General features: G+C 33.3%; 1 pseudogene; it reads right to left on the reverse strand.

Annotated features, from left to right (window-relative positions):
• Nucleotides 1–9682: 9682 nt before the first annotated feature.
• LOC149264832 (uncharacterized) lies at nucleotides 9683–10924 on the reverse strand (annotated as a pseudogene).
• Between the last annotated feature and the right edge of the window lie 1203 nt (nucleotides 10925–12127).

Here is a 12127-nt window from a genome sequence, read left to right on the forward strand (position 1 = left end):
TACAGACACAAGCACCCTAGATCCAGCATGAGCCGCACTATAGATATAGCATGAGTTCTCCGACTTTAGGTTCACATAGATACTCTTATATATATGCACAAGCTTATCAAACTCATACCGATATTGAAAGATATATTCAAAGAAGTTGTTTGATTCTTAGTTTGGTACACAAATTTCAACCAAACTAAGGATGATATATTCAAAGAAGTTGTTTATGTCATAATTTAGGCTGTAATATCCAATGTGAAAAGTATAGCAAAAATTGTGACCATTTTACATTATCCAACTTTGAACAAGTAAATGATATGGAGAGGGTAAAGAGTTCCTAAGATTTTGAATAGTTTTAGACATATGTTCAAATTCCTTTGAATAACAAGAATTATTTATGTTATGTATATCTTGTGAATGTTAGAAGTAAATGATATGTAGAGGGTAAAGAGTTTCTAAGATTTTGAATAGTTTTAGACATATGTTCAAATTCCTTTGAATAACAAGAATTATTTATGTTATGTATACCTTGTGAATGTTAGTGAAAAAATAACACAGATACTTGTAAAATGTGCACATGTTCTAAAATGCACATGTTTTCTAGAATGGACACAATCTCTAGAATGTCATGGGGGCTTCAATTAATGAACCTCTGACATATCACATGAGTTTGCGGCATACTAAACAATACCCTTATTTTGACTACATATTGGAAAATACGTCTATAAATCATATTATTTAACCCCTTACCAATACAAACCCAATACACCTTCCCAATTTAATAAGCGCTACTTTTACTAGATATTGTAGGTATCCATTTTTTTATTAACATTTTTTATATCTTTTATATTTTTTTTATTAACTTTGTGCTCCATTTTTTATAATTGCCAATATAATAAACTTTACCCCCTATATACTCAATATATTCTTTCATTTCTTCCTCAATACCTATCCCGCAATATGAACCCATGTGGTATGGTTTCCTCCCAATAAAACTCATGTGTCAAAGTGTGTTCTTTTTACTTCAACTAGATTTAGGTTTAGAGCAATAAACTTGGTGATTTAAGTTGTTAATACATTAAAACCTCCAATTTTTTAAATATTTCTCAATAAATATACTTTTAACGCTATTTTTATATAAACTAAACAAATTCATTATTAATGAAATGAAATGAATCTACAAAAACATATTAGATACTATTATGTAGATTCCACATATATAATAATGATGATGTTTATTAATTTAATATATTTTTGTTTAGATATACCTCATATTTACACTTTTTAGTGTTACCATAAAATTGCTCGATAATATTAAGACCTAGGCTGCATCAATTAGAACAAAATATATAATGTCTTTCATAAGTTTATATCAAATAAAATAAAATATACATATGAAAAAATAGCCTTATATTAGAATAAATATGTTATCTACAGTTTTAGAAAATACATATATATATATATATATAATTTACTTTTATGATTAAAAAAAAAACATTAATTTCTACCTTTCCTCTTTTTATACTATATTGAATTTTACTTAAAAAGTATTTTGTGAAAATATCTTAAATCATCCTTCCAAATTCAAATCAATAAATTGCTATTTTTCATATTTAAATTACCGCTAATGCATTGTGATAGATTATCATTAACTACTATATTAATTTACATCCATAAAGTTAACATTAATTTCAATTTAATATTAATTAATTAATATTAAACGGCAAACAGCTTACAGTCTCTATTATTAAGGGGTATTATATAATCAATTAATTCGATATTTCCGGATTCATCTATATTTCTAGTTTTCAATCACTAAACAAAATTTCTTTGTAGGTTGGAATTCTTTTTATTCCTACTATTATTAAAGACTAGTTGTTACGAATTGTTAAACTTGAATGTCACATAACATTAAACGTGTCCCAATGTTTATCATTGGATTTTGGGAATCAATACTTTTGGGATAAACTTGTGATTCCATTCCTGTCAAAGTAATTTCATCCTTTAGGTTCATTCTCGTCCGATTTAAGAGGAAGCAGTTTACCCACGGTAAATATTTTAATTAAAATATTTACTAAGAAATTTAATGCTGGAGTATATTAATTATATTTAAAATTAGTATAATTATATTAAAATATTAATGTGGTTGATATAGTTGAAAAATATATAAATATAATAAAAAAATTAATGCAACAATACACATTTATTTGATTAATCATGTATAAAAAGATTGTGGGTCAATTTTAACTTAAAAAAAAAAGCAAAAAAAAAGAAGAAAGAATTATAAATGATTGTTGCAAATAATAATAACTTATTAAAATTGGAATAATCTTAAATCTCTAAAAAATTGGTGGGTGCCAAGTGGCAATCTAATTTTTTAAATTTATTAAAAGTAATGGACCATTTTGCTAAATAAAATTTGGTTATATAAATAAATGTTATAAATAATAATGAGGATTTTATCATGGAAGAACTTATTAAAATTAGAATAATCTCAAATCCCTAAAAAATTAGTGACCACTAGACACGAATCTATTTTTTTAAATTTATTAAAATCAATACAACTTAATAAAATCTTTAATACGCTATCACCCATTAATAAACATTAAAACAATATATTCTCTTTAAAATCAATCTAAACTTTTAATTTAAAAAACAAAAAACCTCACATTGCATCCAACCTAAATTAAAATAAAAAAACCTTGAACAAATGTGTTTTAAATTCATTCTCATTCGTCCTTTCACATTCTTCCAGCAGCGGTTCAATTTCCACCCATCGCTAAATCAAAACTCTAAAAAAATCCATCACAAACCAATCAGCTAGGCACGATTATTAAATAAAAATCCCATCGGCATATTACAATGTACCCGAATTAAATTAAACCCACATTGCCGAAATTTAAATTGGTTACATTCGTTTTAATTCGTTTTGAAATAAAGTAATAAGAAACTTAGTAGATGATTTTTCATCTGGATCTATCCACGGTCTTTCCTGCCAAGTTTTTTGAGAAAAAAAACCAGTATAGATTTATATTAAGAAAATATAAAAAGTTTTCAGTATATAAAGCAAATAAAAGAGCTATAAGAAAAGCTCCCCAATAATTCCAAAACATATGATAGATGAAAGAGCTATATGATAAAGCCCCCCACTAATTGCATATTAACAAGAGACAGATAATCCATTAACCATGACAGAACTAGGAAAAAAACCCATGAAACACATCCATCTAGCCCGCTTGCCCAATATTGCCACAATTAACAAAACTGGAAGAAACAGCCCACCTAAGGATCCGACTACTTCTCCTATTAACGGAGATCCAAAAAGACAAAACCATCGATGACAGAAAATAAGCACCCACAGAGTCATGTATCATGAACATTTGGCGAGAGGACGTTTTGGTGTGAAGCTTCATGGAAAACCAGGATCTTCTGAAGAACAACATGTAGGGGTTCCCTTGAACCTTGGAAGATATGTGCATTTCGCCAAATCCACAAAAACCAACAGGATATAATAAACAGCGACCTTTCGGTCAAGGATTGCCTGCTCCACCATATAAAAGCTTCCTGAACAGAAGAAAAAATCAAGTAAGGAAACCCAAACTGTAAAGAGAAATCATACCAGATATTGAGGGTCGAGGCGCACTGGAAGAACATATGCAGATTTGATTCCACTTCGTTGAGGCACATGGGACACCTGCTCGGCCCCTGCCAATTTTTTCTCTGGAGGACCTCCCAAGAAAGATTTTTATTCCAATATAACAGCGAGGAAAAGATGATCATTTTGAGAGGACATGAAACCTTCCAGAAGCAGGAAGGAAACAACGGAAAAGGACCCCCACCAATGACAGAGATCAGGTCAGCGTATATAAGCTTCACACTTGCATTTATTAATTTAATATATTTTTGTTTAGATATACTTCATACTTAGTTATTATAGAATTGTTTGATAATGTTAAGATCTACGGTGCATTAATTAGAACCAAATATATAATGATTCTCATAATTTATTTTAAAATATAAAATAAAATAAAATATTTAGTTTGTAAAAAAATGCTTTGTATTAGAATAAATATGTTATCTAGTATTTTTGAAAGAAAACAATATATTATTTACAATTTTTACAATTAAAAAAAACATCCATTTGCATTAGTATATTAAAATTAGTATGAAAATTAAAAAATATCAAATTTACGTAAACATATAGAAATTCTATATATAAGAAGTATATATTTGGAAAATCGATTTATTTCAGCGTTTCCTCTTTTTGTACCATATTGAATTTTACTATGAGAATATCTTGAATCATTGCTCTAAATTCAAATTAATAAATTGCTATTTTTTCATATTTGAATTACCACTCATACATTGCGATAGATTATCATTAACTACTATCATTAATTTACCTACATTAATTTAACATTAATTTCAATTTAATATTAATTTTTATTTTTTTTTTCTCGGTGAAAACTATCTATTCTATTATATAATATTTACAGGTAATTTTTACAAGCAGAGAAACAGGCCATCCAGGGCCAGCTATGGCACCTTGGAAAACTTAGCATGACACAAAATGCTCCCTCGCAGGGGCAGCACCTACAGGACTTACTGAAACTCCTCCAGAGCATACTAAAACAAAAGACCAAAATGACAAGACTAAACCAGAACTTGCAACAGTATTGAACTAAACAGTAATGAGACGCCCGCGCAGAGGCTGCTAAACAGTAACACTGAACCTTGTCCAGACATGTGACCGACATAAGTATGACAAAATTAAGAACTGAAGATTATCAAACACAGTAACGAGGAGAACCCAAATACCCGCTGAGACCTTTGACATGGACCGGAGCCGACAAAGAAAGGAGTATGCCGGAGTGTGCTTCTGGGGATCAATCTTCGGGCTCCTCCACAATGAAGCAGCTCCAACCTTGGCTTGCAGGGTCCCCTGGCCCCATGTCCATAGGCTCCTTTGCAATGTTCTGAGGTTCCAGCTCCAGAGGATGAGAAGGGGCTTGCTGGAGTTCTTTCCCAGAGGTGCCAGCTTCGATTGGTGGCTGCAGCACTGGACTTTCATCCCCAATGCCTTCTGGGAGTGGCTCAGCCGAAACTGGTTGCTTTCCTCCTTCATTTCCGTCAGGTGCCTTAGTAAAGAGTACTGAGATATGAGCACTGATAGCTGCATTGTCCTTCGAGCTGCCCAAGTTGAAGACGACTGAGCCGAATGCTGGAAGCTGTGGCTCTCCTTCATTTGAGCTGCCAACCTCCATGAACTGCCCAGCCTGAATTGGTGTAGCTCTCGCTCTCCTGTAGCAATAACAACAGCAACAGTGATGGTGCTCATCTGCTGCAGGGGGGCGTGAGGATGCACCTCGCCTAGGTCCCCTTCTGCTCGGTTGCCTTTCTCGCAGTTTGGCCATAGATTCCCCGACGCCTTCCTCTCGCTCCAGGACTGTTCTCGTGGTTTTGAGGTCCCCGTGGAAACTGCTACAGGATTGCAGTTTCTGAAATGAGTGGTAAGAACAAACACCGAGCAGAATTTGCCAAAGATCACACACAGGACTGGCGGCCTCAGAGCAGTCTTTGCCTGAGTGTAAATCTTCACTTCGTGCTTCCAATATACCCCAATAGCCCTCAGCGAGCCACTCCCACTTGAGGTATGCGCTTGAGTTACTGCTACGATAAACTGAGACTGCGATGTGAGGTGGTGGAGCGCCCACCCGTCCAGAGTCCTTCTGAGTATGCACCCCCCCTGCCTCACCATAACAATAAACTGGTAGTGCTCCGCCTTCCCCTTGAAGACTCGCATCATTCCCTCGAACAAAGCAAGCATTAACTGCAATCTGCCTTCCCATTGCTTCACCCTGCTCGGCATTGAATGCCAAGAGCTCGGGCAACTAAACCTTAAACCTTGGCGGCGTAGAACCATTACGCGGCATTGTTAGCACGGGGCGGCACATGCTGGACATGTGGCTCGTCCCTGTGTGACGTGCCCTCACCCGCATCCGGGGATATTAATTTATTTTATTGTTTCTATCATTATAAATTATAATTTCAATACTTTAAATATATCAACATAGTAATATCTCTTCATATTGAAATAGCTATGTAAACTTGTTAAATATTAATTATACACCATACAATTACTTATGTTGATATATAAAATTTTTAAATAAAAATAATTGTAACATATTTTTTATTCACTTAATATTTAAATATTGCATTTCAAAATATATTAATATTATAAAAACCAAATTATATTAATTAATTATAATTTCTCAAATATAATATTAATTTTCACAATTTTTTTAATAACATTTAATTTCAATGCTTCGTATAATTTAATTATTGCATTTTTAGTAATTAATAATGTAAAACTAGATTATATTTTTTATAAAAATCAAAAATTATTTTTATAATTAACTACTATTTAATTTAATATTTGATAACTATAATAAAATTTTAAAAAAATTATTTTTATTCATAAAAATGGATTGAAAATCAAAATTTAATTTAATAAACTAATTACAATTACAAATATAAAGATACTAAAATAGTGCATTTAATCTACCTCTTAAACTACAAATTTGTAATAGGATGACTTTATGAATGACTCTTCTATTGATACTCCTAACTACTACATCTTAAATGAATATAAAATCAATGGAAAAATTATAAAATAAGCAAGTGGAATAACTTTATGCCCACACATCCTACTTTATTGATGTAAAAAATTCGTTAGCGTTAAATGTTGAAGTTAATCAAAATTTATTTCAAAGAACAAAGCTGAGCAAAATGGCAACAGCTTCCGGTCTCCATTATTCAGGGGCTATTATATAATAAATTAATTCGATATTTCCGGATTCATCTATATTTCCAGTTTTCAATGGCGAACATTTTTCTCACTAAACAAAATTTCTTTGTAGGTTGGAGTAATTTTTATTCCTACTATTATTACTGAATAGTTATTAATCGGTACCTACCTTTGTTGGGAATGGTTAAACTTCAATGTCACATAACATTAAACTTGTCCAAACTTAATCATGGGATTTCTGGTATCAATACTTTTTGGATAAACTTGTGATTCCATTCCTCTCAAAGTATTTTAATGTTTTAGGTTCATTCTCGTACTATTTAAGAGGAAGCAGTTTACCCACTGTAAATATTTTAATTAAAATATTTATTAAAATATTTAACATTAGAGTATACTAATTATATTTAAAATTAGTATAATTATATTAAAAATATAAATGTAATTGATATAATTGAAAATTTTATAAATATAATAAAAAAATTACTCTATTAACCAGTATAAAAATTAACTTAAGAAAAAAAAAGAATTATAAATGAATGTTGCAAAAAAATAATAAGGAACTTATTAGAATTGGAATAATCTTAAATCTCTAGGAAATAGGAAATTGGTGGGTACCACGTGACATGAATCTACTCTTTTAAATTTATTAAAAGTAATGGACCATTTATCAGAGAGAGCAGAGCTACAGAGATGCACACACAACCAACTCAGAGCTTACTTTCATTCGATGTCTAAACAGATATTTATATACAACAGAGAGACTTCTGGAATTTGGTGGGTTAGTGGCTTCTTCAAGAAGCTTGCTCATTTTGTCAACCATTTGTAGAAACTATGCCTAAAATATCTGTTGAATTATTTAGAACAGTCCAACAACTACATTAATGAGGGTGTTTGGAATTAATGTCTTCCAACACTCCCCTTAATTCCAACCATATAACAAAAACACAAGACACTATACTCTTAATTTTCATGCCTGCTGGTCTAAGTCTGAGCTATGGTTACAACAAAACATTTCATTTTTGACTTCTTGCTAAGGGGTCCATGTTTGTTTATTTGCTGGTGCAGTTTCATCTTCACCTTTCTGGCTTTCCTAAAATAATTCCTCTGCTCCTTGCTTATGTACTTAATAATTCCTCTGCTCCTTGCTTATGTACTTAATATCAGCCAACAATCATGACCACAAGAATCTCTCCACTGATCACTCACAATCACGGCTTTGTTCGACCCTCTGTGGGTCATGCAGCAACACCAAAAACAACACAACTTTTCACTACTGGCTCAAGTCTACCCCACTCCAGGCAACACTCCAACAATGATCTGTCAGGAAAGATTCCAATAGCAATCATCCCCAGCAGTAACTTTCTTCTCCTCCAGTTGGCTCGATCTACCCTCAGCAGCATCCACAGCCCTTCAGTTTCAACGCTCTTCAATTTCTACTCAACTCCAGGTTTTCACACGCATAAAGATTAATTCACCAAACAACCACTTCACGATTTCATTCCGCACATTACTCTGTGGTCCTTTTGATTTCTTCAACGAGCACCACACCACACTGGATATCAGAGAGCACACAACTCTTTTAACTCTGTGGTCCTTTTGATTTCTTCAACGAGCACCACACCACGCTGGATATCAGAGAGCACACAGCTCTTTTATGGCTGAGCAGTCACTGTCACACACACGACTCTCACCACACCACGGATTTCCCGGTAGCAACAGAGAAAACACTCGGCTGCAGTCTTTAGTTCTTCACACACAAACATATCTCTCTAGGGGACTACGAGTTCACAACCACACTACTTGTAGAAGAACTCTCACAACCTCACCATTCTAACAGTAATCACGGCACTTGTGATTGCAGTCCAAGGTGCATCTACTGCCACCACCGCTACTGGACCTCCCAAGCTCACAGCACACACTAAGTTGTCTCAGAGCTCTTCACAACTCATCCTCACACACTAGACACAGCAGAAACCCTCAGCTCTGATACCATATGAGAGAGAGAAAAGATACAGAGATGCACACACAACCAACTCAGAGCTTACTTTCATTCGATGTCTAAACAGATATTTATATACAACAGAGAGACTTCTGGAATTTGGTGGGTTAGTGGCTTCTTCAAGAAGCTTGCTCATTTTGTCAACCATTTCTAGAAACTATGCCTAAAATATCTGCTGAATTATCTAGAACAGTTCAGCAACTACATTAATGAGGGTGGTTGGAATTAATGTCTTCCAACACCATTTTGCTAAATAAAATTTGGTTATATAAATAAATGTTATAAATAATAATGAGGAATTTATCATAAAAAAACTTATTAAAATTGGAATAATCTCAAATCCCTAAAAAATTAATGCACCAGTAAACACTAATCTAATTTCTTAAATTTATTAAAAATCAGTGCAACTTAATAAACTATTTAATACACTACCGCCAAAAATATCAATCTAAACCCTTAATTTAAAAAACAAAAAACAACCTATTACATCCCACTTAAATTGAAATTAAAGAACCTTAAACAAATGTGTTTTAAATTCATTCTCCTCAGATTCGTCCTTTCATATTCTTCCCTAAGCGGTTCAATTTCCACCCATCGCTAAATCAACAACTCTGTAAAAAAATCCATCACAAACGAATCAGCTAGCTACGATTATTAAATGAAAATCCCATAGGCTTATTACAATGTACGCGAATTAAATTAAATCCACATTGCCGAAATTTAAATTAATTACATTCGTTATGAAATAAATAAGAAACTTAGTAGATGACGTTTCCGATGGATCTATCCATGGTCTTTCCTGCCAAGTTTGGTTGTATCTATTTCCTCCCCTAACTCTCCGGATTCGGAGTAGAAAGCTCTGCATCTGTGAGTCTTGAGATTGATTTCTAAAAATAATTTACTTCAGGAATCCAATCTTTGTGTTGTATATCGTTATCATGAAATTTCTCCATTCCTTGATAACCAGCGACTACAAAACTATTAATTGGCTGCATATTCCTTTGATCAGAAGATATATCTTCAAACTCGGTTGTCCCTGCGGCCCTGTAGAACTCTTCTAATCCAGAGTCTATTGAACAGTGGGATGGAGAAAAGAGGAGATTCCAGTGGGGAGACGATACCTCCTTTAAATATAATAAACTGTCGGTTAAAGTAGCTGCATCTCCTGCAAATTGATCGGAATGTGGGGATTGCTGGTCCGACCTAGAACAGGTGGAGCTTTCAATTTCTGTTTGAACGACAATAACGTCGTCTGTGATGGAATCATTCACAAGTACGTCGCACGGCGACTTCGAGAAGTTGGTAGTTTCTTTAAAATTACATAATCTGAACTACGGTTACTGCAACCATTTGATCTTACCATTTCTGCTTGTTTCACCGCCGCCGTTATTTTTAGCGGAAGGGTTCTGAACACATTATTTTGTTGGAGAGTTTGAGATTTTGATCCCGTCTTCAGATTTTGAGTACTTGAACAGGGTTGAGATCGGTTCACTGACCGCAGCTTCTGGCTTAGATGGGTGTTCCAGTAATTCTTGATTTCATTGTCTGTTCGACCAGGCAGCCGTCCTGCTATCGGCGACCACTTGCAGGCATATACATATATAGAAACTTATGGAGTACTTAATGCATGAATCTGTTACCCTGCTACTAATAATTCGAAACATTCGAGACACCGACAGGACGTATCAATAACTGCTGGTGTGTAAATAGATGATCTTCAGTGATTGTGGACATACCGATTGCCGAGAAGATGGTGCATCCGAATAATGAGTTCCTCCTCATCGTGGGAAATGTTTCCGCGTTTAATGCCGGGACGAAGATAGTTCAACCACCGTATTCTGCAACTCTTTCCACACCGCTTAAGACCTGTAATACCAAATTTTTGCCTTTTAAGTTGATTAAGATTAACATACCTTAACCCTACAGAGAACTTAAATTGTAAGAGATTCACTGAGATCCGCTATTAAGAAATAGTAAGAGATATAGTCAAATTCACCTGCTTTCTGAGGCAGATTTCTCCATCCACCATCGCCTTGAATTCGAATGTAATCAGACAGAATCATATCCTCCTTGGCAGTCCAGGCCCCACGGTTGAGCCCTTCTTTTGAGCAGCAAGGAGATCCACCCATCCTGGATATTCGTTTCCGGTAACTCATCTGCTGGGAACAAACAGATATGGCACTGGCCCGTTGGGTTGAGTATATATATATATATTAGATTCTTCTGCTCAATTGTTTGGCAAGTAATGAGCATGTGACAATTCAAGTTTATGATTTCGAAGGGCACATCTGTCACACGTTTTCTTGCCAAACAGCAGATTTTCTTACAAAAGCCAAAATCGAAGACTATCACCTCTCGCGGACCTAAAAAAGCAGAAAATCAATACCGAAATTATGAGAAAACGACAAATGGGTAAGGTGGAGATTAAACAGGGTCGGATCATGGGGTGAGCAATTTTCTCTCTAAATCATTACATCTGAAAAGAAAAAAAAATGGACTATTTAAAATTTAATACAGCAAAAATTCCGAACTATAGACGTTTCAAAATTAAATTATTTTTAAAATATATATATATATATATATATATATATAAAAGAGATTTAATAGTGAAAAATCATAAAATAAAATAAAACATCATAAAATAATATATTTCAAAAAAATTATATGGTCAAATTGTAAATTTTAATATAATATTTAAAAATGAGAAATAAAAATATTATTAATTAATAACTAAAATAACTTAAATCTCTCTTTGTAAATTTAGCTGTTCTAGTAGATTCCAATAAAAATAGGCTTTCAATGAGTTGTTTTGTAACACCTAAATAATATAACCATTCAACATTAGGGGAGAGATGTCTAATGTTGTGTAGGGACCTGTAATTGATATAGTACTGGTTCCACCAAACCACCAGAAATTGAGACTTTTGCAACCAATATTTAAACAAAAATAAATAACATTAAGTGCAAATAGGTATTAATCTATGTCCAAACTTTCCCAAAACATTGATTGGGCCCACAACTGTCCATAAATAGTATCTCAATACTTAAGAGTGCAAACCATATTGACCCAACTAGAAAATAGTTAAAACCATAAATGCTTACAAAATGGTCTATTCCAAGTACAAAGTAGTAGTTACTTCAACCCCCACTCATCACAATTGAAGCTTTGTATTCCAAATAAATATCCATACCTGCACATAATAAAAGTGAATGTATGTCATCCATAACTGTTGTGTTGTTCAACATTTAAACCCCCTTTGTTCAATAAATGACACCCAACCCAATAACATTTAAACCCACTTTGTTCAATAAATAATACCCAACCCAATAAC

The sequence above is a fragment of the Pinus tabuliformis genome, chromosome 6 (assembly GCF_031772625.1).
Source record: "Pinus tabuliformis cultivar Carrire ecotype Pingquan chromosome 6, CPIR1, whole genome shotgun sequence".
NCBI lineage: Eukaryota > Viridiplantae > Streptophyta > Pinopsida > Pinales > Pinaceae > Pinus > Pinus tabuliformis.